The sequence below is a fragment of the Macaca thibetana genome, chromosome X (genome assembly GCF_024542745.1).
Source record: "Macaca thibetana thibetana isolate TM-01 chromosome X, ASM2454274v1, whole genome shotgun sequence".
Taxonomy (NCBI): domain Eukaryota; kingdom Metazoa; phylum Chordata; class Mammalia; order Primates; family Cercopithecidae; genus Macaca; species Macaca thibetana.
The window spans coordinates 72391891-72419518 of record NC_065598.1 but is presented as its reverse complement, the minus strand read 5'-3'; the positions used below and the strand labels follow the sequence as shown (position 1 = coordinate 72419518).

The 27628-nt window shown below is 37.8% G+C and overlaps 1 protein-coding gene and 1 non-coding gene across 2 annotated transcripts in view; both read right to left on the bottom strand.

Annotated features, from left to right (window-relative positions):
- Positions 1-27628, bottom strand: part of MAGEE1 (MAGE family member E1) — a 493295-nt gene that overhangs the window by 228189 nt on the left and 237478 nt on the right. The gene's annotated exons all lie outside the window — the stretch shown is intronic.
- LOC126946958 (U6 spliceosomal RNA) lies at positions 21437-21543 on the bottom strand. The gene has a single exon (XR_007722821.1). It is a non-coding gene; the product is annotated as a U6 spliceosomal RNA (small nuclear RNA).

The window sequence follows — 27628 nt, the reverse complement described above, 5'->3', positions numbered from 1 at the left end:
GGCACAGCTTCAGCAGACTTAACTGTCCCTGACTGACGACTCTGAAGAGAGCAGTGGATCTCCCAGCATAGCACTGGAGCTCTGATAAGGGTCAGACAGCCTCCTCAAGAGGGTCACTGACTGACCCCCGTGTATCCTGACTGAGAGACACCTTCCAGTAGATGCTGACAGACATCTCATATAGTAGAGCTCTGGCTGATATCTGGCAGAAGCCTCTCTGGGAAGAGGCTTCCAGAGGAAAGAAGAGGTAGAAATCTTTGCTGTTCTGAAACCTCTTCTGACCCAGGCATAGAGGGTCTGAAGTGGACTTCCAGCAAACTCCAGCAGACCTGCAGCAGAGGGCCCTGACTGTTACAAGGAAAATTAACAAACAGAAAGAAATAGCATCAACATCAACAAAAAGGACATCCACTCAGAGACCTCATTTGAAGGTCACCAACATCAGAGACCAAAGGTAAATAAATCCACCAAGATGGGGAGAAACCAGTGCAAAAAGGCTGAAAACTCCAAAAACCAGAATGCCTCTTTCCTTCAAAGAATCACAACTCTTCACAAGTGAGGAAACAAAACTGGATGGAGAATGAGTTTGATGAACTGACAGAAGTAAGCTTCAGAAGGTGGGTAATAACAAACCCCTCTGAGCTAAAAGAACATGTTCTAACCCAATGCAAAGAAGCTCAGAACCTTGAAAAAAATGTTAGATAAATTGCTAACTAGAATAACCAGGTTAGAGAATAACAAACTTCGGTAAGCATACACAAGTATCAATAGCCAAATTGATCAAGCAGAAGAAAGAATATCAGAGATTGAAGATCAACTTAAAGAAATAAAGCGAGAAGACGTGGTTAGAGAAAACAGAGTAAAAAGAAACAAACAAAGCCTTCAAGAAATATGGGACTGTGTTAAAAGACAAAATCTACGTCTGATTGGTGTACCTGAAAGTGATGGGGAGAATGAAACCAAGTAGGAAAACACTCTTCAGGGTATTATCCAGGAGAACTTCCCCAACCAAGGAAGACAGGCCAAGATTCAAATTCAGGAAATAGAGAGAACACCACAAAGATACTCCTCGAGAAGAGCAACAGTAAGATACATCATTGTCAAATTCACCAAGGTTGAAATGAAGGAAAAAATGTTAAGGGCAGCCAGAGAGAAAGGTCGGGTTACCCACAAAGGGAAGCCCATCAGACTAACAGCAGATCTATCAGCAGACCCTACAAGCCAGAAAAGAGTGGTGGCCAATATTCAACATTCTTAAAGAAAAGAATTTTCAAACCAGAGTTTCATATCCAGCCAAACTAAGCTTCATAAGTGAAGGAGAAATAAAATCCTTTACAGACAAACAAACGCTGAGAGATTTTGTCACCACGAGGCCTGACTTACAAGAGCTTGTGAAGGAAGCACTAAACATGGAAAGAAACAACTATAACCAGCCACTGCAAAAATATAACAAATTGTAAAGACCATCGACACTATGAAGAAACTGCATCAACTAACGGGCCAAATAGCCAAGTAGCATCATAACGACAAGATCAAATTCACACATAACAATATTAACCTTAAATATAAATGGGCTAAATGCCCCCAATTAAAAGACACAGACTGGCAAATTGGATAAAGAGTCAAGACCCATCACTGTGCTGTATTCAGGAGATGCATCTCACGTGCAAAGACAAACATAGATTCAAAATAAAGGGATGGAAAAGTATTTACCAAGCAAATGGAAAGCAGAAGAAAGCAGGGGTTGCAATCCTAGTTTCTGATTAAAAAAAAAAAAAAAAAAAAAAGACTTTAAACCAACAAAGATCAAAAGAGACAAAGAAAGGCATTACATAAAGGTAAGGGGATTAATGCAACAAGAAGAGCTGTCATAAATAGAGATGCACCCAATACAGGAGCACCCAGATTCATAAAGCAAGTTCTTTGAGACCTACGAAGAGTCTCAGACTCCCACATAATAATAGTGGGAGAAATTAACTTCCCACAGTCAATATTAGACAATGAATGAGACAGAAAATTAACAAGGATATTAAGGCCTTGAACTCAGCTCTGGACCAAGCAGGCCTGATAGACATCTACAGAACTCTCCACCACAAATTAACAGAATATACATTCTTCTCAGCACCTCATATCACTTATTCTAAAATTGGCCACATAATTGGAAGTAAAAATTCCTCAGAAAATGCAAAAGAACAGAAATCATAAACAGTCTCTCAGACCACAATACAATCAAACTAAAACTCAGAACTAAGAAACTTACTCAAAATTGCACTACATGGAAACTGAACAACATGTTCCTGAATGACTACTAGGTAAATAACGAAATTAAGGCAGAAATAAGGATGTTCTTTAAAACCAATGAGAACAAAGACATTTAAAGCAGATTTAGAGGGGAATTTATGGCACTAAATGCCTACCAAAAAAAGCAGGAAAGATCTAAAGTTGATACCCTAACATCACATTTAAAAGAACTATAGAAGCAAGAGCAAGCAAATTCAGAAGCTAACAGAATACAAAAATAAACTAAGATCAGAGCAGAACTGAAGGAGATGGAGACATGAAAAACCCTTCAAAAAATCAGTGAATCCAGGAGCCTTTTTTTGAAAAGATTAACAAAATAGATTGCTAGCAGACTAATAAAGAAGAAAAGAGAGAAGAATCAAGTGGATGCAATAAAAAATTATGAAAGGGATATCACCACTGATCTCAGAGAAATACAAACTACCATCAGAGAATACTATAAACACCTCAACACAAATAAACTAGAAAATCTAGAAGAAACGGTTAAATTCCTGGACACATACACCATCCCAAAGGTAAACCAGGAAGAAATTGAATTCTTGAATAGGCCAATAAAAAGTTATAAAATTGAGGCAGTAATTAATAGCATGCCAATAAAAAAAAAGTCTAGGATGAGATGGATTTAAAGCCGAATTCTACCAGAGGTGCAAAGAGGAGCTGGTACCATTCCTTCTTAAACTATTCCAAAAAATAGAAAAAGGACTCCTCTGTAACTCATTTTGTGAGGCTAGCATCATCCTGATACCAAAACCTGGCAGAGACACAACATAAAAAGAAAATTTCTGGCCAATATCCCTGATAAATATCGATGCAAAAATCCTCAATAAAATACTGGCAAAACGAACTCAGCAGCACATCAAAAAGCTTATCTGCCATGGTCAAGTTTGCTTCATCCCTGGGATGCAATGCTGGTTCAACATACACAAATCAATAAATGTAATCCATCACATAAACAGAACCAATGAGAAAAAACACGTGATTATCTCAGTAGATGCAGAAAAGGCCTTTGACAAAATTCAATATCCCTTCATGATAAAACTCTTAATAAACTAGGTATTGATGGAATGTATGTCAAAATATTAAAGCTATTTATGACAAACCGACAGCCAATATCATACTGAATGGGCACAAGACAAGGACGTCCTCTCCCACTACTTCTATTCAACATAGTACTGGAAGTTCTGGCCAGGACAATGAAGCAAGAGAAATAAATAAAGGGTATTCAACTAGAAAAAGAGAAAGTCAAATTGTCTCTGTCACCTCAGACCAAAATCTCCTAGGGCTGATCAGCAATTTCAGCAAAGTCTCAGGATACAAAATCCATGTGCAAAAATCACAAGCATTTCTATACACAAATAACAGACAGACTGCCAACTCATGAGTGAACTCTCATTCACAATTCCTACAAAGAGAATAAAATACCTAGGAATACAACTTACAAGGGATGTGAAGGACCTCTTCAAGGAGAACTACAAACCACTGCTCAAGGAAATAAGAGAGGACAAAAACAAATGGAAAACATTCCATGCTCATGGATAGAAGGAATCAATATCATGAAAATGGCCATACTGCCCAAAGTTATTTATAGATTCAATGCTATCATCATCAACCTCCAACTGACTTTCTTCACAGAATTCTAAAAAACTACTTTAGATTTCATATGGATCCAAAAAAGAGCCCACACAGCCAACAGAATCCTAAGCAAAAAAGCAAAGCTGGAGGCATCATGCTACCTGACCTCAAATTATACTATAAGGATAAAATAATCAAAACAGCATGGTACTGGAATAAAACAGATATATTGACCAATGTAACAGAACAGAGACCTCAGAAATAACACCAAACATCTACAACCCTCTAATATTTGACAAACCTGACAAAAACAAGCAATGTGGAAATAATTTCCTATTTAATAAATGGTGTTGGGAAACTGGCTAGCCATATGCAGAAAACTAAAACTGGATCACTTTCTTACACCTTATACAAAAATTAACTCAAGATGAATTAAGACCTAAAACCCTAAAAACCATAGACAAAAACCTAGCCAATACGATTCAGGACATAGGCATGAGCAAAGACTTCATGACTGAAATACCAAAAGCAATGACAACAAAAGCAAAAACTGACAAATGGGATCTAATTAAACTAAAGAGCTTTTGCACAGCAAAAGAAAGTATCATCAGAGTGAACAGGAAACCTACAGAATGGGAGAAAATTTTTACAATGTACCCATCAAACAAAGTGCTAATACCACGAATCTACAAAGAACTCAAACAAATTTACAAGAAGAAAACAAACAACCCCATCAAAAAGTTGGCAAAGGATATGAACAGACACTTCTCAAAAGACGACATTTATCACCCAGGAAACATATGGGAAAAAAAAAAAAAGCTCATCACAACTGGTCATTAGAAAAATGCAAATCAAACCACAATGAGATATCATCTCATGCCTGTTAGAATGGTGATTATTAAAAAGTCAGGAAACAACAGATACTGGAGAGGACGTGGAGAAATACGAAAGCTTTTACACTGTTTGTGGTAGTGTAAATTAGTTTAACCATTGTGGAAGACAGTGTGGCAACTCCTCAAAGATCTACAACTAGAAATACAATTTAACCCAGAATCCCATTATTGGGTATATACCCAAAGGATTACAAATCATTCTACTATAGAGACACATGCACATGTATGTTTATTGCAGCACTGTTTGCTGGAGTTCCACTCCAGCAGACCTGCAGCTGAGGGACCTGACTGTTAGAAGGAAAACTAACAAACAGAAAGGAATAGCATCAACATCAACAAAAAGGTCATCTACACCAAAACCCCATCTGTAGGTCACCAACATCAAAGACCAAAGGTAGACAAAACCACAAAGATGGGGAGAAACCAGAGCAGAACAGCTGAAAATTCTAAAAATCAGAGTGCCTCTTCTTCTTCAAAGGATTGCAGCTCCTTGCCAGCAATGGAATAAAGCTGGATGGAGAATGACTTTGATGAGTTGACAGAAGTAGGCTTCAGAAGGTCGGTAATAACAAACTTCTCTGAGCTAAAGGAGGATGTTCGAACCCATTGCAAGGAAGCTGAAAAACTTGAAAAAAGATTAGATGAATGGCTAACTAGAATAAATAGTGTAGAGAAGACCATAAATGACCTGATGGAGCTGAAAACCATGGCACGAGAATTTCGTGAGGTATGCTCAAGCTTCAATCGTTGATTAGATCAAGTGGAAGAAAGAGTATCAGTGATTGAAGATCAAATTAATGAAATAAAGCGAGAGTCAAGGTTAGAGAAAAAAGAGTAAATGAACAAAGCCTCCAAGAAACAAGGGACTTTGTGAAAAGACCAAATCTTTGATTGGTGTACATGAAAGTGACGGGAAAAATGGAACCAAGTTGGAAAACACTTTTCAGGACATTATCCAGGAGAACTTCCCCAACATAGCAAGGCAGGCCAATATTCAAATTCAGGAAATACAGAGAACAACACAAAGATACTCCTTGAGAAGGGCAATCCCAAGAAACATAACTGTCAGATTCACCCAGGTTGAAATGAAGGAAAAGTGTTAAGAGCAGCCAGAGAGAAAGGTCAATCACCCACAAAGGGAAGCCCATCAGACGAACAGCAGATCTATCAGCAGAAACCCTACAAGAAAGAAGACAGTGGGCGCCAATATTCAACATTCTTTTTTTTTTTTTTTAATTTATTTATTATTATTATACTTTAAGTTGTAGGGTACATGTGCATAACGTGCAGGTTTGTTACATATGTATACTTGTGCCATGTTGCTGTGCTGCACCCATCAACTCGTCATTTACATCAGGTATAACTCCCAATGCAATCCCTCCCCCCCCCCCCCCCCTCCCCCCTCCCCCCTCCCCATGATAGGCCCCGGTGTGTGATGTTCCCCTTCCTGAGTCCGAGTGATCTCATTGTTCAGTTCCCACCTATGAGTGAGAACGTGCTGGAGAGGATGTGGAGAAATAGGAACACTTTTACACTGTTGGTGGGATTGTAAACTAGTTCAACCATTATGGAAAACAGTATGGCGATTCCTCAAGGATCTAGAACTAGATGTACCATATGACCCAGCCATCCCATTACTGGGTATATACCCAAAGGATTATAAATTATGCTGCTATAAAGACACATGCACACGTATGTTTATTGCAGCACTATTCACAATAGCAAAGACTTGGAATCAACCCAAATGTCCATCAGTGACAGATTGGATTAAGAAAATGTGGCACATATACACCATGGAATACTATGCAGCCATAAAAAAGGATGAGTTTGAGTCCTTTGTAGGGACTTGGATGCAGCTGGAATCCATCATTCTTAGCAAACTATCACAAGAACAGGTTTGTTACATATGTATACTTGTGCCATGTTGCTGTGCTGCACCCATCAACTCGTCATTTACATCAGGTATAACTCCCAATGCAATCCCTCCCCCCTCCCCCCTCCCCATGATAGGCCCCGGTGTGTGATGTTCCCCTTCCTGAGTCCGAGTGAGCTCATTGTTCAGTTCCCACCTATGAGTGAGAACATGCGGTGTTTGGTTTTCTGTTCTTGTGATAGTTTGCTAATGCACATGTACCCTACAACTTAAAGTATAATAATAATAAATAAATTAAAAAAAAAAAAAAAAAAAAAAGAACAGAAAATCAACATTCTTAAAGAAAAGAATTTGCAAACGAGAATTTCACCAGCCAAAGTAAGCTTCATAAGTAAAGGAGAAATAAAATCCTTTACGGACAAGCAAATGCTGAGAGATTTTGTCACCACCAGGCCTGAATTAAAAGAGCTCCTGAAGGAAGCACTAAACATGGAAAGGAACAACCAGTACCAGCCACTGCAAAAACATGCCAAATTGTAAAGACCATAGATGCTAGGAAGAAACGGCATCAATTAATGGGCAAAATAACCAGCAAACATCATAATGACAGGATCAAATTCACACATAACAATATGAACCTTAAGTGTAAATGGGCTAAATGCCCAAATTAAAAGACACAAACTGGCAAAATGAATAAAGAGTCAAGACCCATCAATGTGCTGTATTCAGAAGACCCATCTCCCATGCAAAGACACACATAGGCTCAAAATAAAGGGATGGAGGAAGATCGACCAAGCAAATGGAAAGCAAAAAATAAAGCAGGGGTTGCAATACTAGTCTCTGATAAAACAGACTTTAAAACAACAAAGATCAACAGAGAAAAAGAAGGACATTACATAATGGTAAAGGGATCAATTCAACAAGAAGAGCTAACTATCCTAAGTACATATGCACCCAACACAGGAGCACCGTGATTCATAAAGCAAGTCCTTAGGGACCTACAAAGAGAATTAGACTCCAAAATAATAATAACCGGAGACTTTAATATCCCACTGTCAACATTAGACAGATAAACGAAACAGAAAGTTAACAAGGATATCCAGGACCTGAACTCAGCTCTGCAACAAGAAGACCTAATAGACGTCTACAGAATTCTCCACCCCAAATCAACAGAATATACATTATTCTCAGCACCACATAGCACTTATTCTAAAATTGACCACATAATTGGAAGTAAAACACTCCTCAGCAAATGTAAAAGAACAGAAATCACAGCAGTCTCTCAGCCCATAGTGCAATCAAATTAGAACTCAGGATTAAGAAACTCACTCAAAACTACACAACTACATGGAAACTGAACAACTTGCTCCTGAATAGCTATTGGATAAATAACAAAATGAAGGCAGAAATAAAGATGTTCTTTGAAACCAATGAGAACAAAGATACAACATACCAGAATCTCTGGGACACATTTAAAGCAGTGTGTAGAGGGAAATTTATAGCACTAAATGGCCACAAGAGAAAGCAGGAAAGATCTAAAATTGACACCCTAACATCAAAATTAAAAGGACTAGAGAAGCAAGAGCAAACACATTCAAAAACTAGCAGAAGGCAAGAAATAACTAAGATCAGAGCAGAACTGAAAGAGATAGAGACAAAAAAAGTCCTTCAAAAAATCAATGAATCCAGGAGTTGGTTTTTTGAAAAAATCAACAAAATTGATAGACTGCTAGGAAGACTAATAAAAAGAGAGAGAAGAATCAAATGGATGCAATACAAAATGATAAAGTGGATATCACCACCAATCCCACAGAAATACAAACTACCTTCAGAGAATACTATAAACACCTCTATGCAAACGAACTAGAAAATCTAGATGAAATGGATCAATTCCTGGACATACACATCCTCCCAAGACTAAACCAAAAAGAAGTTGAATCCCTGAATAGACCAATAGCAGGCTCTGAAATTGAGGCAATAATTAATAGCCTACCAACCAAAAAAGTCCACAACCAGAAGGATGCACAGCCAAATTCTACCAAGGTACAAACAGGAGCTGGTAGCATTCCTTCTGAAACTATTCCAATCAATAGAAAAAGAGGGAATCCTCCCTAACTCACTTTATCAGGCTAACATCATCCTGATACCAAAGCCTGGCAGAGATACAACAAAAAAAGAGAATTTTAGACCAATATCCCTGATGAACATCAATGCAAAAATTCTCAATAAAATACTGGCAAATCGAATCCAGCAGCACATCAAAAAGCTTATCCACCATGATCAAGTTGGCTTCATCCCTGGCATGCAAGGCTGGTTCAACATACTCAAATCAATAAACGTAAATCCTCACAAAACAGAACCAATGACGAAAACCACATGATTATCTCAATAGATGCAGAAAAGACCTTCAACAGCCCTTCATGATAAAAACCCTCAATAAACTAGGTATGGTTGGAACATATCTCAAAATAATAAGAGCTATTTATGACAAACCCACAGCCAATATCATACTGAATGGGCAAAAACTGGAAGCATTCCCTTTGAAAACCAGCACAAGACAACGATGCCCTCGCTTATCACTCCTATTCAACATACTGTTGGAAGTTCTGGCCAGGGCAATCAGACAAGAGAAAGAAATAAAGGGTATTCAATTAGGAAATGAAGAATTCAAATCATATATGTTCACAGATGACAAGATTGTATATTTAGAAAACCCCATCGTCTCAGCCAAAAATCTCCTTAAGCTGATAAGCAACTCCAACAAACTCTCAGGATACAAAATCAATGTGCAAAAATCACAAGCATTCCTATACACCACTAACTGACAAACAGAGAGTCAAATCATGAGTGAACTCCCATTCACATTTGCTACAAAGAGAATAAAATACTAGGAATCCAACTTAAAGGGAATATGAAGGACCTCTTCAAGGAGAACTACAAACCACTGCTCAATGAAATAAAAGAGGACACAAACAAATGGAAGAACATTCCATGCTCATGGATAGGAAGAATCAATATCATAAAAATGGCCATACCGTCCAAAGTAATTTATAGATTCAATGCCATCCCCATCAAACTACCAATGACTTTCTTCACAGAATTGAAAAAACTACTTTAAAGTTCATATCGAACCAAAAAAGAGCCTGCATTGTCAAGACAATCCTAAGCAAAAAGAATAAAGCTGGAGGCATCATGCTAGCTGACTTCAAACTATACTACAAGGTTACACTAACCAAAACAGGATGGTACTGGTACCAAAACAGAGATATAGACCAATGGAACAGAACAGAGCCCTCAGAAATAATACCACACATCTACAACCATCTGATCTTTGACAAACCTGATGAAAACAATAAATGGGGAAAGGATTCCCTATTTAATAAATGGTGTTGGGAAAACTGGCTAGCCATATGTAGAAAGCTGAAACTGGATCCATTCCTTACACCTTATATAAAAATGAATTCAAGATGGATTACAGACTTCAATGTTAGACTTAAAATCGTAAAAACCCTTGAAGAAAAACTAGGCAATAAGCATGGGCAAAGACTTCATGAGTAAAACACCAAAATCAATGGCAACAAAAGCCAAAATAGACAAATGGGACCAAATTACACTAAAAGAGCTTCTGCACAGCAAAAGAAACTATCATCAGAGTGAACAGACAACCTACAGAATGGGAGAAAATGTTTGCAATCTACCCATATGACAAAGGACTAATATCCAGAATCTACAAAGAACTCAAACAACCCCATCAAAAAGTTGGCAAAGGATATGAATAGGCATTTCTGTAAATAAGACATCTATGCAGCCCACAGACACATGAAAAATTGCTCATCATCACTGGTCATCAGAGAAATGCAAATCAAAACCACAATGAGATACCATCTCATGCCAGTTAGAATGACAATCATTAAAATGTCAGGAAACAACAGATGTTGGAGAGGATGTGGAGAAATAGGAACGCTTTTACACTGCTGGTGGGAGTGTAAATTAGTTCAACCATTGTGGAAGACAGTGTGGCGATTCCTCAAGGATCTAGAACTAGAATTACAATTTGACCCAGCATTCTCATTATTGGGTATATATCCAAAGGATTATAAGTCATGCTACTATAAAGAGGCATGAAAACGTATGTTTACTGTGGCACTATTCAGAATAGCAAAGACTTGGTACCATTTCAAATGTCCATCAAAAATAGACTGGATTAACAAAATGTGGCACATATATACCATGGAATACTATGCAGCCATAAAAAAGGATGAGTTCATGTCCTTTGCAGGGATATGGATTAAGCTGGGAACCATCATTCTGAGCAAACTATCACAAGGATAGAAAACCAAACACCGCATGTTTTCACCCATAGGTGGGAATTGAACCATGAGATCACTTGGACACAGGGCGGGGAACATCACACACTGGGGCCTGTCATGGGGTGGGGGCCTGGGGGAGGGATAGCATTAGGAGAAATATCTAATGTAAATGACGAGTTGATGTGTTCAGCGAACCAACATGGCACGTGTATACCTATGTATCAAACCTGCACATGGTGCACATGTACCATAGAACTTAAGGTATAAAAAAAGAAAAAATAAGAATTAATACTGTTAAAATATCAATACTACTGAAAACAATCTATAGATTCAATTTAATCATTATCAAAATGCCAATTACATTTTTCAAAAATTTAGAAAAAGTAATTCTAAAATTCTTACAGTATCACAAAATATGCCAAATCACTATAGCAATCTTGAGCATAAAGTACAAAGTTGGCTCGGGCATGTCTATAAATTTCATCTGGGAGCTAGGGCCTGGAATGGGGCCACACAACTTGGAGAAGTGCCCTATGCTGCTTTGGCTTAGCTGGCATTTAGATGCAAGACAAACTTCTCACCACTCTTTTCTCTCCTCCCCACAAGTGGAAGAATGGGGTCTCTTTTGGAGCCATGCTTTGCAGCCTGGTTTCAGGGGACAGGCGATGCCAGCACTCTGTTAGTTGCCCCAGCTGATGTCTCAGTAGGTTTCATGCCCTACTAGTCTACTCTCTCTGGGCCTAGTCCAGTACTAGTACTCATCTAAGAGATGCAGGCCTTGTGGCATAGACTGATTTTCTCCTACATTACATAAATAACCTATTAATCTACATAGTAGGTTACAGAAATAATCTATTAGCCTATTAGTCTATGAATGAGCTAGGAATCCAGCATCTAGTTCAAACACTAAATTTCCTTGCAGGCAGAGGGTATGAAGTGTCCAAGTGTCCAAGTCACAACTACTAAGACAAGAAGTTCAATGCCCAGAGGGTAAGAGGTGTCCAAGTGTCCAAGTGTCCAAGTCACAACTGCTAAGACAAGAGGTCCAATGCCTGGGGATAATCCTGACCCGTGGAGATCCTAAGCTCTCCCCAGAATGAATATAGGTCATCCTTAAAATACCTATCCCAACCACCCAAAAGCTACTTCGGGTCTTTCTTGGAACCACAGGACATTGCAGACTTTGGATACTGGAGTATGATAGAATTGTTAAGTCCTAATATCAGACTCTTAAAAAATGACTAATAGAAACTCGCCTTTCTGGGGAAAATATTAGGAGCGAGCTTTTAGGCAGCTAAAAATTGCCCTCTCACAAGCCCTTAGACTACCCATGCTAACCAAACCATTTCAGCTTTTTGTTACTGAAAGACAAGTTGTAGCCTTAGGAGTCCTAATTCAAACCATTGGGCTAATCAGATCTCCGGTAGGTAACTTTTCAATGAACCTAGACCCAGTTGCATGAGGGTGACCACATTGCTTCAAGATAGTGAGTGCAGCAGGGCTCCTATACAAGGAGGCCCTCAAAATCACCGTGGGACAGTTAATCCAGATCCTGCCATCCCACCAAACAGGCCCCTTATTGGACATAAAAGGGCCACAATGGTTCACTGACAACAAACTGTTGAAGTACCAGGTCTTGTTACTAGAAAACCCACAAGTAACAGTTTAGCGGTGCTCCATCCTCAACTCAGCCAGCCTTACTTCCACTACCAGAAAACAATAACCTGGCACATTTATGCTGTGAATTACTTAACCAAATTTATGCCAGCTTGGAGGACTTACAGGGTCAGCTTCTGGACAATCCAGACAAAATATGATTTTCAGATGGGAGTAGTTTTATCTGGAATAGAGCTAGACATGCAGGGTACTTTATAGTGTCCCTTTACCAAGTCGTAGAGATAAAAGCTCTGTTCCCTGGGGACCTCAGCACAACTAGCAGAACTCTTCACGTTGACCAGGGCAGTACAGATACCAAATCTTAGATCTACTAGATGCTGTTCACTTGTCGCAGGAGGTGGCAGTAGTGCCCTGTGAGAGACACCAGAGGGGCTCCAATGAAACTGCACAAGATAGGATGACCAACTCCAAACCAAAGAAGCAGCTGTCTCAAAGGTTACTTACCTGGGGCCTTGCTCCCTTTGCTCCCCACTGAATTATCCCCTCTCCAATACACTCAGGAAGAAATAAATTGAACCACCCAACGTAGGTATCAAAAAGAAACCAATAAATGGTACAAACTTGGGAAACTTCTCCACCTACCAAGGGCCTCCCAAGGGTAGAAGCTCATCACGAGTTCACACAACTCCTGCCACGTTGAAAAGGACAACCTAGGGCAAATATGTAAATTCATGTTTAGTAGTATATTATTCCATTTTTGCATTGCTGTGAAGAAATGCCTAAGACTGGGTAATTTATAAAGAAAAGAGGTTTAATTGTCTCATATTTCTACAGGCTGTACAAAAAGTCTAGCTACCTTTCACAAGAACACCACCAAGGGGATGATGCTAAACAATTCATGAAGGATCCACCCCCATAATTCAACCACTTCCCACCAGGCCTCACCTCCAACGATTTGACATGATAATGGGTTAAGACACAGATCCAAACTATACCAAGTGAGAAGAGAACAAACAAAACTATTCAACAGGTTTGTCAAACTTTCAACTTGTGCATCATAAATAATCCCCAAAGAGGGAAGCCCCCATGTCCAACCCAAAGGACAGGTACATACCCTGGGGAGGACTCGCAGTTGTACTATACTCAGTTCCCCACATGCTGCAGGCATAAGGGCTTCTTGGTCTGTGTAGACACCTTCACAGGATGAGTAGAGGCCTATCCCGCAAGGACTGAAAAGACACAAGAGGGAGCTAATTCCTCCTAAGGGACCTCATTCCCCAATTCGGGCTTCCTAGGTCACTGCAAATAGACAACGGTCCATCCTTAATTTCCCAAGTGAATCACCAGGTCAGTACTGCCTAGGCATAAAAGGTACCTTCACTTTGTCTGGAGACCACCATCTTCAGGGAACATGGAAAGAACGAGCTAAACCCTCAAATACATCCTCAATAAACTCTGTCGGGAAACAGCATACATGGGTGGACCTCTTACCTTTAGTTCTCCTTCATATTTGTGTTGCTTCTCAGACCTCTTTGCAATTAAGCCCCTTCAAGGTCTTATATGGTAGGCCATTCCTGTATTCTGACTTACTACTAGATGAACAAACTGCTAAAATCAACCAGTATGTCTCTCTTCTAGAAGACTTCCATCAAGCCCTCCAGGAATATGGGTTACAAACAAACACGAAATTAGAAGAGAAAAAATCTCCACCTCTGTATCCTCCAAACTCACTGGTTCTCCTGAAAACTTGGAAGAATAGAACCCCAAATTCCCAACTAACTCCAGTCAAAGAGAGACCCTTTACTGTTGCATTGTCTATTTCTACCCTCACGGCCATTAAAGCACCAGAGATTAGCAGCTGGATGCACTACACCTAAGTGAAGTCTTGGAAAGGCCCTAAAGCACTGGAACTGAATCCAACAACTTCAGCTCCAGAATACACTGTGAACCATTGAAGGATCTGAAATTCCTCTTTAGACGGAAAGATAACCAATGCCTCTGCAGATCCTTTCACCTCAAAGTAATGAAATTCCAATATTAGGAATACTGTTTGCAATAGCATTACTTATTCACCTTATTTTAGCCCGAACCTGTATGCCCCCAAAGTCCCAACAGAAACTACTTTGTTGCTAATGTTTCTTCACCTTAACTTACTTTCAGGAAATTCCCTTTAAAACTTGATTTGTTACTAATTTCTCTTCTTCACAATCTCATTATGGCACAATGGACCCACTCCTGCTCATTCTCATGTAGCAGCACACTACCATCTTGATTTTTCTTAATTGGAAAAAGCACAACAGTTGCTTCAAAGCACAGAATTTCCTTACTCCAACAACTGCTGGTTATGCACTAGTTCTTCTGCTAAAACACCAAAGATAACTTATCCTATGTCGCCCAGAGATTGGATGAGCATAGAGGCAGAATTACACATTTTCTATCAATGGCATCGTAATCTAAAAGGAATAATCAGGTCTTCAAATATGCTTCTTACAAAAGTAAAGCAAGATTTCCCTGGTAACTGTGAGAAGTCTCCCATTTTTGAGCCCCTCTTTACTAATATCGTGTTAGTGGGGACAGCCCCTATTTGCGTTATAATCAAAAAGGAAAATGGAATGGATGTAAGTGCTCTTCCCAGTAAAGTCTATAATGTCACTATCACCACAGACTCTAGCCAACAGATCTACCAAACATATCCCCACAGCCAGGTCCAACATCAACCAGTATTTCACAAACCTCCAAGTATTACCTTTCCTCAATGGACACTGCAAGATAAATCCACTCAGTTTTGCCAGGAATGCCCAAACACGATTACACCCATGTATGCAAATCGCCAATCTCAGTGCTACAGAAGAATGGGTTCTATTGGAACAAACTCAAAATTCTCTTTTTTGGGGAGAATAGAAACAAGGGAGCTAATCAGAGCCACACCTCATGCACCCAAATCTTGGTGGGCATGACCATATCCACCAGCGATCTGAGTATGTCAGCAGCCTCAGGATTTTCTATACCTATTTTTACACCCCTTATTTGGTTTTGACATCTCTATTTGTCTTAAAACCTGAGAAGTCTTTCATATTGGTGGTCATTCAGTTTACCAATGCCTCCCCACTGAATGAACTGGAACTTGTACTATATGCTATATGTATCCCTGGACATCTTCATATCTCCTGGAAATCACTCCTTTCCAATACCAATCTATGGGCATTCCATCTTGCCCAGGTTGAGGAGGCTATCCAATTGATACCCCTTCTTGTGGGACTCGACATCACAGCCAGTACAGGAACAGAAATTGCTGGAATCACACATGCCTCCTTAACCTATAGCCAACTCTCAATAGAAATAACCAACAGTATTGATGCCATGGCTAAAACCTTAGCAACCATGCAAGAAAAAATTGACTCTTTCACAGCCATAGTCCTCCAGAAATGCCGAGAGCTAGATATGTTAATGGCAGGACAGGGAAGAATTTGTTTAACCCTAGATGAAAAATGTTGTTTCTGGGTAAATCAATTAGGAAAAATGCAAGACAGCAACAGACAACTCAAAAATCAAGCCTCCCATTTATGAGAACAATTTATGAGAAATTAAGAAGGAACCTGAAATGGTTTTTCTGGACTTTTCCCTTTTTAGGCCATCTTTTTATTTTATTATTTTTGGTCCATATCTTCTCAATGTAATAACCCAATTTTTCTCCTCTTGCATTCAAGCTGTCAAGCTCCAGAAGATCATCAGTGAAGGATAATTAAAGGATATTGTCCTCTCAATACTCATGAGTCAGCCTTCTATAGGGGACCACTGGATTGTCCATCAGCGGAATATGACAGAGGCAAAACCCTACCTGTGTTCCTTGAACCTGGTTGGGCACCACTGTTGCTGGCCTACGGAGCCACCCTTCCCTGACAGCTAGCAAGAGTCTGAGACCCATAAGCCAAACACTGCCCCTCTGTCAGCAAGAAGCAGTTACACAAGACTGGCCTTCACCCATTATCCCAAAGAATTGGGTCTCAGACTTTTGAAGGCAGAATATTAGAGTAGGTAGTTATACAGATATGAGCGGAGCGAGAGAGGGCCCTGCCAAAATGGCAGGCACTCATTGGGTGATAATCAGATGATTATACAACTTCTTCCTCTGGGATAATAAGTGAGGGCCCCAGAAATGTAGGCACTCGTCAGATGATGGTTAGGCAATCATAAAACTGTTTCTCTGAAATGATAAGTGGCCACGACTGGCACTAAGAGGTAGAGAAGTTCCCAAAGGATAGGAGATATCTGGAGCCAGCAAACCACAATTCCTTGATAAGGTCTTAAATATGCACAGTAGGGGGCAAAATGACAGAGTTTGACTGGTATACGGCCTTCCTCTGGGGGCACTCAATCAGTAAAAGAAATGCCCCAAGTGAGCATGGGCACAATCTCAGTAAACACACTGCACATGTGGCCCCTCGAAAGTGATGGCACATCACTGTGCATGCATCAAAGAAATATCTCAGCCCACAGGAGGGATAAATCAAGGGAAGATAAAAGAAAACCTGGAACCAAGACAGGATATAAAAATCCCAAGCCACAGACTGAGCATGGCACTTGATCTCTGAACTCCCCCTCTTGGCCATCTTCCAAATGTACTTTGCTTCTTTGAACAAAACCCTGCCTCTGCTTTAAAATTTGCCTCCATCTCTCAGTTGAATTCTTTTTTCTAAGAAGACAAGGGCTGGAATTGCTGTGGAAATGCCGCCAGTTGCAGACCCACCGCTGGTAACACACCCAACACTGAAGCACCCAGATATGTGAAAATCGAGCAAAATGTAATTAGAGCTAAAGAGAAATATAGAGTCCAATACAATAATACAATAATAGCTAGAGACTTTAATGCCTCACTTTCAGCACTGGACAGATCTTTCAGACAAAAAATGTACAAAGAAATATCAGACTTCATTTGAACTATAGAACACATGGATCTAATAATTATTTACAGATATTTCATGCAATGGCTAAAAAATACACATTCTTTGTCTCAACACATTAATCATTCTTAAGGATAGACCATGTGTTAGGTTATAAAACAAGTCTTAAAACATTTAAAAAATTGAAATAATATTAAGCATATTCTCTGACCACAACAGAATAAAACTAGAAATTAATAACAAGAACAACTTTGAAAACTATGAAAATCCATAAAAATTAAACAATATGCTCCTGAATTACTGGGGCATCAATGGGGGAATTTAGAAAAAAATGAAAAAATATTATTAAAGGAAATGATAATGGAAACAAAACATACCAAAATATATGGGATATAGCAAAAGCTGGACTAAGATGAAAATTTATAGCTGTAAGTGGCAACATCAAAAAAAGAAAAACTTCAAAGTAGCAATTTAGTGATGCATCTTAAAGAACTAGAAAATGCGAAGTTAGTAGAAGAAAAGAAGTAATAAATATCAGAGCAGAAATAAAATTAAATGAAAAAATACAAAACATCAATGAAACAAAAAGTTTGTTTTTTAAAAAAGCTAAACAAAATTGAAAAATATTTAGATAGATTAACAAAGAAAAAAAGAAGATCCAAGTAAATAAAATCAGAAATGAAAAAGGAGACATTACAGCAGATACTGCAGAAATTCAAAAACCATTAGTGGCTACTATGAGTAACTATAAGCCAATAAATTTGAAAACCCAGAAGAAATTGACAAATTTCTATACACATACAACCTACCTAGATTGAACAAGAAAGAAATCCAAAACCTGAAAAGACCTATAACAAGTAACAAGATCGAAGCCATAATAATAAGTTTTTGAGTAAAGAGAAGCCCAGGACTAAATGACTTACCTGCTGAAATCTACCAAACATTATAAGAAGAACTAATACCAATTCTAATCAAACCATTCCAAGAAATAGAGAAGGAGAGAATACTTCCAAACTATAAGCCAATGTTATCCTGATACAAAAACCAAAGACACATGGAATAAAGGAAATTACAGGCCAATATCACTGATGAATACTGATGATACTGATGTAAAAATCTTCAACAAAATATGAGCAAGTGGAATTCAAAAATACATTAGTTAGATTATCACCAGCAAGAGGGATTTATTCACAGGATGTCGGAATGGTTCAACATATGTAAATCAATGTAAAACATCATATCAAATGAAGGATAAAACCATATGATCATTTTAATTGATGCTGAAAAACCATATGATAAAATCAAATGCCCTTTTATAATAAAAACCCTTTTAAAAACTTGGTATAGAAGGAATATACTTCAACATAATAAAAGGCATATATGACAGACCCACAGTTAGTATTATCCTGAATGGGGAAAAACTGAAAGCCTTTCCTCTAAGATCTGGAACACGACAAGGATGCTCACTTGCACCACTGTTATTCAACACAGTATTGAAAGTTCAAGCTGGAAAATCAGACAAGAGAATGAAATGAAAGTTATCCAAATTGAAAGGAAAGGAGTCATATTTTCCTTATTTGCAAAAGATATAATCTTATATTTGAAAAAAACCTGAAGACTCAATAAAAAACTATTAGGACTGATAATTTCAGTGAAGTTAGAGGGTACCAAAAAAATTTACAAAAATCAGTAGCATTTCTATATTCCAACAGTGAACAATCTGAAACACAAATTTTAAAACAACACAATAGAATACTATGCATCCATGAAGAAGATGGCAATCCTGATATTTGCGACAATGTGGATGAACTGGAAGGCATTATTTTAAATCAACTAAGCCAAATACAGAAAGAAAAATACTACATGATCTTATTCATATGTGGAATCTTAAAAAGTTGAGAGTAGAATGGTGGTTCCCAAAGGCAGGGGTATTTAGCGGGCAGTGGGAATTTGAGAGATGGTGGTCAAAGAATGCGTAGCTATAGTTACATAAAAGAAATAAGTTCAAGAGATCTACTGTGCAACGTGGTCATTATAGTGGTGATGATATATTGTATTTTTAAAAAACACACAAGAATTGGATGTTAAGGTATCTCACCATAAAAACTTTGGCATTTGTTGATTGTCTGGATTTAACCATTTTACAGTATATATATATATATATACTTAAAATGTCATGCTGCACATAGTAAATACATAAAAATTAATCTGTCAATTTAAATAAATGCATAAAAATGTTGAGAACCTTAAATAATAATAAGCCTTCTCATATATTGAGACAAAATTCTGGAAGAGAGTAAGGGGAAAACAGATTATAACTAGGGAATTTAACTTTGAATTGACCAGTGAAACATTAAGGAGCACTTCTGAGAAAAGGATGAGAAGCCATTATTCACAGTTACTCTCCCCACTTTATCTTCCCCAGAGGAAAACTAGGACTCTAAAATAAAATGTGGCCACTTCACAGAAAATGAAAAAGTTATATTTTCTTTGTACAACTGGGTGCTCGTAGGAGTTAATCTGGGGACCTTAACCAGAATCTATGTAAAGTGTCTATCTAAAATATGAGTGGATGATAACCGTGCTAAGTTAGCACAAAGGGAAAAATATGTGTGACAGCACACAGGATTGGCAACAAAAGCAATACTGTTAATTAGAACATTTTCTTAAACAATAAATTTCTGAAAGGTTAAACCTTAAATTCCTCAGTAGAAAGCATTTGTATTTTTATGTAACTCAACTTAAAGTACTCATATCAGCCATGGACTAAAAACTTAATAAAATCAACTTCAGTTCAATAAATTGATTTTAGTGTTTTCTCAGTCATTTCTGGTTTAAAACAACTCAGGATTTTCTTCCTTCTCCCCTGAGCTCCAGCGAAGCTCTGTATTCACTTATACAGAGTCAAAGAGTCAGATTTTGATCAGGGTCCTACTACAACACTGGTTGGTATTTGCTATTATATTTGCATTCCTATTGCTTTGGTTATTGTGACAGATTATTAGGAGCCGAAACCTGCATATATTAGCATCCTGTGAGATGTAATCATGTTCTTATTACACACTCACAAAGACATTCTATTTAGCATCCTCTACTAGGGCTTCACCCAGTCCCAAACACAAGAACCCCGCTGCCCTGTTAGCCAACACCTCATGTTTTACTTTTTAGATAAACAGCAGGCCTTTTCTGAAGCATGGGAAAGTGTATTGCACTCCATGTAACAAATCATGGTAGGCAGGAATCTGTGAGGCGAAGCTCAATAAAGATTCCTCTCACAGTTATTACTAGAGGAAATGGGACTTCTTGTTCAAACTTGTTTTTAGTCCGTAGCTTAAGAAAAGGAGAGCACCAGAGAGTAAAGCACTAGAAAACAAATCACTCCCATTTTATTTTCTTCAAAACTTATGACATTTCTGCCATATAAGATGAGAGTTTCAAATTTTGATGATAGTGTGGGATGGCAGAACCCTTCAACTGGGAAAGAGCCACTCTCAGAGATTATATGCATATGTAATTATTCCATCCATTCCATCATCTTTACATTCACCTCCAAGCTTATACCCTTATACCCTTACCTCCAAACCCTCATATAAGGTAGTTATATTAATGGGAAACTACAATCAATTCAATCCCCTTACTCATTATTGCTCTATTTGGGTTTTCTTTTTCTTCATGATTCAGTCTTGGCAGGCTGTATGTTTCTAGGAATTTACACATTTCTTCTAGGTTATTCAATTTGTTGATGTAAAATTATTCATAACATTCTCTTATGATTCTTTGTATTGCTGTGGGATCCATTGTAATGTCTCCTCTTTCTTTTCTAATTTTATTTGAGTCTTCTCTCATTTTTTCTTAGTCTAGCTAAATGTTTGTTGATTTTGTTTATCTTTTCAAAAAACAAACTCTTAATTTCATTCATCTTTTTTATTTTTTTCCAGCCTCTAATTTATTTCTGCTCTGTTCTCTTTATAAAATATGGAACACTTCAAAAATTTGCATGTCATCCTTGCACAGGGGTCATGCTAAAGTCCTCTGTATCTTTTCAATTTTAGTATATGTGCTGCTGAAGTGAGCACTCTGCTATATTCTTTATTTCCTTCCTTCTACTAACTTTGAGAGTAGTTTTTTTCTTCTGTTTCTAGTTCCTTCACATGTAATGTTAGCTGGTTTATTTAAGCTATCTTTTATTGCAGAAATTTATTGCTATAAATTCTCTTAGAACACCTTTTGCAACCTTCGAAAGTTTTGGTATATGGCCTTGTAAGTTTTCTTTGTCTTCACTGTGTTTCGTGTGTTTCACCGTGTTAGCCAGGATGGTCTCGATCTTCTGACCTCGTGATCCGCCCGCCTTGGCCTCCCAAAGTGCTGGGATTACAGGCGTGAGCGACCGCGCCCAGCCGTCTCAAGATATTTTTAAGTTTCTTTTTTAATTTCTACCTTGATACATCGGTTGTTCAGAAGCACGTTGCCGGGCGCGTTGGCTCACACCTGTAATGCCAGCACTTTGGGAGGCCGAGGTGGGCGGATCATGAGGTCAGGAGATGGAGACCATCCTGGCTAACACAGTGAAACCCCATCTCTACTAAAAATACAAAACATTAGCCAGGCGTGGTGGCGGGCGCCTGTAGTCCCAGCTACTCCGGAGGCTGAGGTAGGAGAATGGCGTGAACCCGGGAGGCAGAGCTTGCCCTGAGCCTTGATCATGCCACTGCACTCCAGCCTGGGTGACAGAGCCAGACTCCATCTCAAAAAAATAAAATAAAATAAAAAAGAAAGAAAAAAAGAAAAAAAAAAAGACTTATTTTGTGGACTACTATATAATTTATCCTGGAGAATGTTTTAGGTGTATTTGAAAATAATGTGTTTTATTCTTCAACTGGATAGAATTTTCTGCATATATCTGTTAGATTCATTTGGTCTAAAGAGTAGTTCAAGCGTGCTGACTACGTATTGATTTTTCTGTTTGGTTTCTCCATCTATTTTGTTTCTTTTTCTTTCTTTGTTTTGTTTTGTTTTGTTTTTTGAGACAGAGTCTCACTCTGTCACCTAAGCTGGAGTGCAGTGACATGATCTTGGCTCACTGCAACCTCTGCCTCCCAGGTTGAAGCAATTCTTGCGCTTCAGACTCCTGAGTAGCTGGGACTACAGGCGTGTGCCACCATGCCTAGCTAATTTTGTGTGTGTGTGTGTGTGTGTGTGTGTGTGTGTGTATTTTTGGGAGAAATGGGGTTTTTACATGTTGGCCAGGCTGGTCTAGAACTCCTGACTTCAGTTGATCTGCCCACACCGGCCTCTCAAAGTGCTGGGATTACAGGCGTGAGCCACTCCACTTGGCTACTATCTGTCCATCTCTTAAAGTGGGGTATTGAATCCCCCTACTATTATTTTATTGCAGCCTGTTTCATCCTTTAGATCTACTAATGTCAGCTTTACATATTTTGGTTCTCTGATGTTGTGAGCATACATATTTATAATTTTTATATTTTCTTGATGAATTATATGAATTATGTCATTATATAATGATGTATTTTGCATCTTTTTAATCTTTTTTACTTAAAGTCTATTTTATTTGATGTGAGTATATTTATATCTTTGATCTCTTTTTGTTTTCATTTGCATGGAGTCTTTTTCCATCCCTTCACTTTCAGTACATGTGTATCCTTAAAGATGAAGAAAGTTTGTTGTAGGCAGCATTCTTATTTTCTTCTTTAATCCATTAAGCCACTGTGTATCTTTTGATTGAGGAATTTAATCCGTTTAAACTCAAGTTAATTATTGATAATAAGGATGTATTACTACCATTTTATTAAATATTTTCTGGTTGTTTTGTAAATCTTTTGCTATTTTGTTTCTGTACTCTTGTTTTCCTTTGTGATTAGATAATTTTCTGCAGTAGTGCTTTCATTCCTTAATTTCTCTCTTTTTGTACTTACAATAGATCTTGCTTTGCAGTTACAATGAGGCAAATGTAAACTAATTTATAACTATGACAGATCATTTTCAGCTAATGGCAACTGAATTGACTAGCGTACAAAACTACACTTTTACTCTCACGTTTTCTTTTTGATGTTACAATTTGTATCTATATTGTGGATCTCTTACAAATAACTGTAGCTATTATTTTTCTAATAATTGTGTCTTTTTAACCTTCATACTAAACATATAAGTGATTTACACAGACCATTGCAGTATTAGAGTATTCTGAATTTGATTATATACTTACTTTTACTCATGAGTTTTACATTTTCATGCTTTAAAGTTTCTCAGTAGTTTCTTTCAGCCTGAAGAACTCCCTTTAGCATTTCCTACAAGGCAGGTATAGTGGGAATGACCTAACTAGGCATTTGTCTCAGATATTTTTTTTTTTTTTTTTGACAAGGTCTCCCTCTGTCATCCAGGCTGGAGTGTAGTGGTGCAATCACAGCTTACTGCATCATTAACCTCCCAGGCTCAGGTGATCTTCCCACCTCAGCATCCTGAATAGCTGGGACTACAAGCATGCTCCACCATGTGCAGTACATTTTTCCATGTTTTCCTTTTGTCAAGAAGGGGTTTTGTTATGTTGCCAAGGCTGGGCTTGAATTTCCGCACTCAAGCAATTCACCCACCTCAGCTTCCTAAAGTGCTGTTATTATAGGTATGAGCCACCATGTCTGGTCTCAGAAAGTCTTTATCTCTTCTTCACTTGTGGAGAACAGCATTTTGGGGTAAATCATTCCTGGTTGGCAGGGTTTTCTTTCAGTATCATGAATCTATCATCCAACTCTACTGACTTGTAAGGTTTCTGTGCAGAAATCAGCATATTAACATTTCTTTCTGTGTGATTTTTGTAACTATTCCTCCTTTCATGATTCTCTCTCGCATTTGATTTTTGATAGCATGATTGTAACATGATTGGTGTAGTCTTGTTTGGATTGAACATAATAGGAGATTGTTCAGTTACATATATATTCCCCCAGATTTGGAAATGTTTATAATGTTATTTCTTCTTTCTAAATTTTTAAGTTGTGTGGATAAATATTGGTGTATATATTTATATGGTACATAGGATGCTTTGATACAGGCATGAAATAAGTAATAATCACTTCCTGCTAAATGAGGTATTCATCACCTCAAATACTTATCCTCTGTGTTGCAAAAAACCCAATTGTACTCCTTTAGTTATTTTTAAATGGACAATTACATAATTATTGACTATAGTCACACTGTCATGCTATCAAATATCAGGTCTAATAATATTTTGATATTTGATATACCAACTATCAGGTCTAATAATATTTTGCTTCATTTTCACATATGTCGAGAGATAGGGGTCTATTTTAATTCCTCTGCACATAGATATTCAGTTTTCCCAGCATCATTTATGGCGAGACTGTCTTTTTGCAATGTATGTTCTTGGCAACTTTCTTGAAAATGAGTTAACTATAGGTGTATGGATTTGTTTCTGGGTTCTTTTCTGTTCCATTATTCTGTGTACCTATTTATATGCCAGTTCCATGTTGTTTTGGTTACTGGAGCTCTGTAGTCTAGTTTGAAATCAGGTAATGAGATTCCTCCAGTTTTGCTTTTTTTGTGTGTGTGTGCTCAGGATAGCTTTGACCATTCTGGGACTTTTGTGATTCCATGGAAGCTTCAGGATTGTTTCTGCTATTATATTTCCCTGAAGAATGTCATTGATATTTTCATAGGGATTGCATTGCATCTGTAGATTGCTTTCGGTAGATGGACATTTTAACAATATTATTCCAAAACATAAAGATAAAATATATTTCCATCTTTGAGTGTCCTTTTAAATTATTTTCATCAGTTTTTTAATAGTTTTTATTATAGAGATCTTTCACTTATTTGATTAAGTTAATTCCTAGGTATTTAATTTTAGGTGAGTCTAAATTAGATTACTTTTTGTTTCTTTCTCACTTTGTTCACTATTGGCATATAGAAATGCTACTAATTTTTTATGTTGATTTTGTATCCTGCAACTTTACTGAAATTGTTTCAGTTCTAATAGTTTTCTTGTGGGGTCTTTAGGTTTTTTCAAATATCAGGCTATGTCTTCCGCAAACAAGGATACTTTGACTTCTTCTTTTCCATTGTGGAAGCCATTTATGCCTTTCTGTTGTCTGATTGTTCTAGCAAGACTTTCAGTTTTTTCCCATTAAGTATGATACTAGCTGTGGGTTGTCATATATAGTTTTAATTATCCTGATGTATGTTTTTTTCCATATATACATTTGTGAAAGTTTTTTAAACATGAAGATATTTTGAATTTTAACAAATGCTTTTTCAGACTCATTTGAAAGGATTATATAACTTTTTCTTCTTCATTCTGTGACATGATGTATGATATTGACAGTTTTCCATATGTTGAACCATCCCTTCATCAATGGGATAAATCCCACTGGGTCATAATAACTGATCACTTTAATATATTGCTGAATTCATTTCACTAGTATCTTGGTGAAGATTTTTGCATCAGTATTCATCAATGATATTGGCCTGTTGTGTCTTCTAGATAAGTCATTGTCTACTTTTGGTATTGGGGTTACACTGGCCTTTTAGACTGAGGGTGAAAGTATTCCTATTTTTTCAGAACATTTTCAGCATGATTACTACTAGTTCTTCCTTAAATGCTTGGTACAATTAAATTCAGCAGTGAAGCCATAGGATAACCAGATTTGTTTGCTAAGGGACTTTATAGAATGGCTTCCATCTTATAACTTGTTAATGGTCTGTTCAAGTTAAGTATTTCTTCATGGTTCAATACTGATAGCCTGTATGCGTCAATGAATTTTTTTAAGTACTGCGATACATGTGCAGAACATGCAGGTTTGTTACATAGGTAAATATGTGCTATAGTGGTTTGCTGAACCTATCAACGTGTCATCTAGGTTTTAAGCCCTGTATGTATTAAAAATTTGTACCAATGCTCTCCCTCCACTTCTCCCACACACCCGACAAGCCCTAGTGATTGATGGTCCTCTCCCTGTGTCCATGTGCTCTCATTGTTCAACTCCCGGTTATGAGTGAGAACATGCAGGTTTTTTTTTTTTTTTTTCGTTATTATACTTTAAGTTCTAGGGTACATGTGCACAACATGCAGGTTTCTTACATATGTATACATGTGCCATGTTGGTGTGCTGCACCCATTAACTCGTCATTTACATTAGGTATATCTCCTAATGTTATCCCTCCCCCACCTTCCCCACAATAGGAACCGGTGTGTGATGATCCCCTTCCTGTGTCCAAGTGATCTCATTGTTCAATTACCACCTGTGAGTGAGAACATGCGGTATTTGGTTTTCTGTTCTTGTGATAGTTTGCTAAGAATTATGGTTTCCAGTTGTATCTATGTCCCTACAAAGGATACGAACTCATCCTTTTTTATGGCTGCATAGTATTCCATGGTGTATATGTGCCACATTTTCTTAATCCAGTCTGTCACTGATGGACATTTGGGTTGATTCCAAGTCTTTGCTATTGTGAATAGTGCCACAATAAACATATGTGTGCATGTGTCTTTATAGCAGCATGATTTATAATCCTTTGGGTATATCCCCAGTAATGGGATGGCTGGGTCAAATGGTATTTCTAGTTCTAGATCATTGAGGAATCACCACACTGTTTTCCACAATGGTTGAACTACTTTACAGTCCCACCAACAGTGTAAAAGTGTTCCTATTTCTCCACATCCTCTCCAGCACCTGTTGTTTCCTGATTTTTTAATGACTGCCATTCTAACTGGTGTGAGATGATATCTCAGTGTGGTTTTGATTTGCATTTCTCTGATGGCCAGTGATGATGAGCATTTTTTCATGTGTCTGTTGGCTGTATGAATGTCTTCTTTTGAGAAATGTCTGTTCATATCCTTTGCCCACTTTTTGATGGGGTTGTTTTTTTCTTGTAAACTTGATGGAGTTCTTTGTAGGTTCTGTATATTAGCCCTTTGTCAGATGAGTAGATTGCAAAAATGTTCTCCCATTCTGTAGGTTGCCTGTTCACTCTGATGGTAGTTTCTTTTGCTGTGCAGAAGTTCTTTAGTTTAATTAGATCTCATTTGTCAATTTTGGCTTTTGTTACCGTTGCTTTTGGTGTTTGAGACATGAAGTCCTTGCCCATGACTGTCCTGAATGGTATTACCTAGGTTTTCTTCTAGGGTTTTTA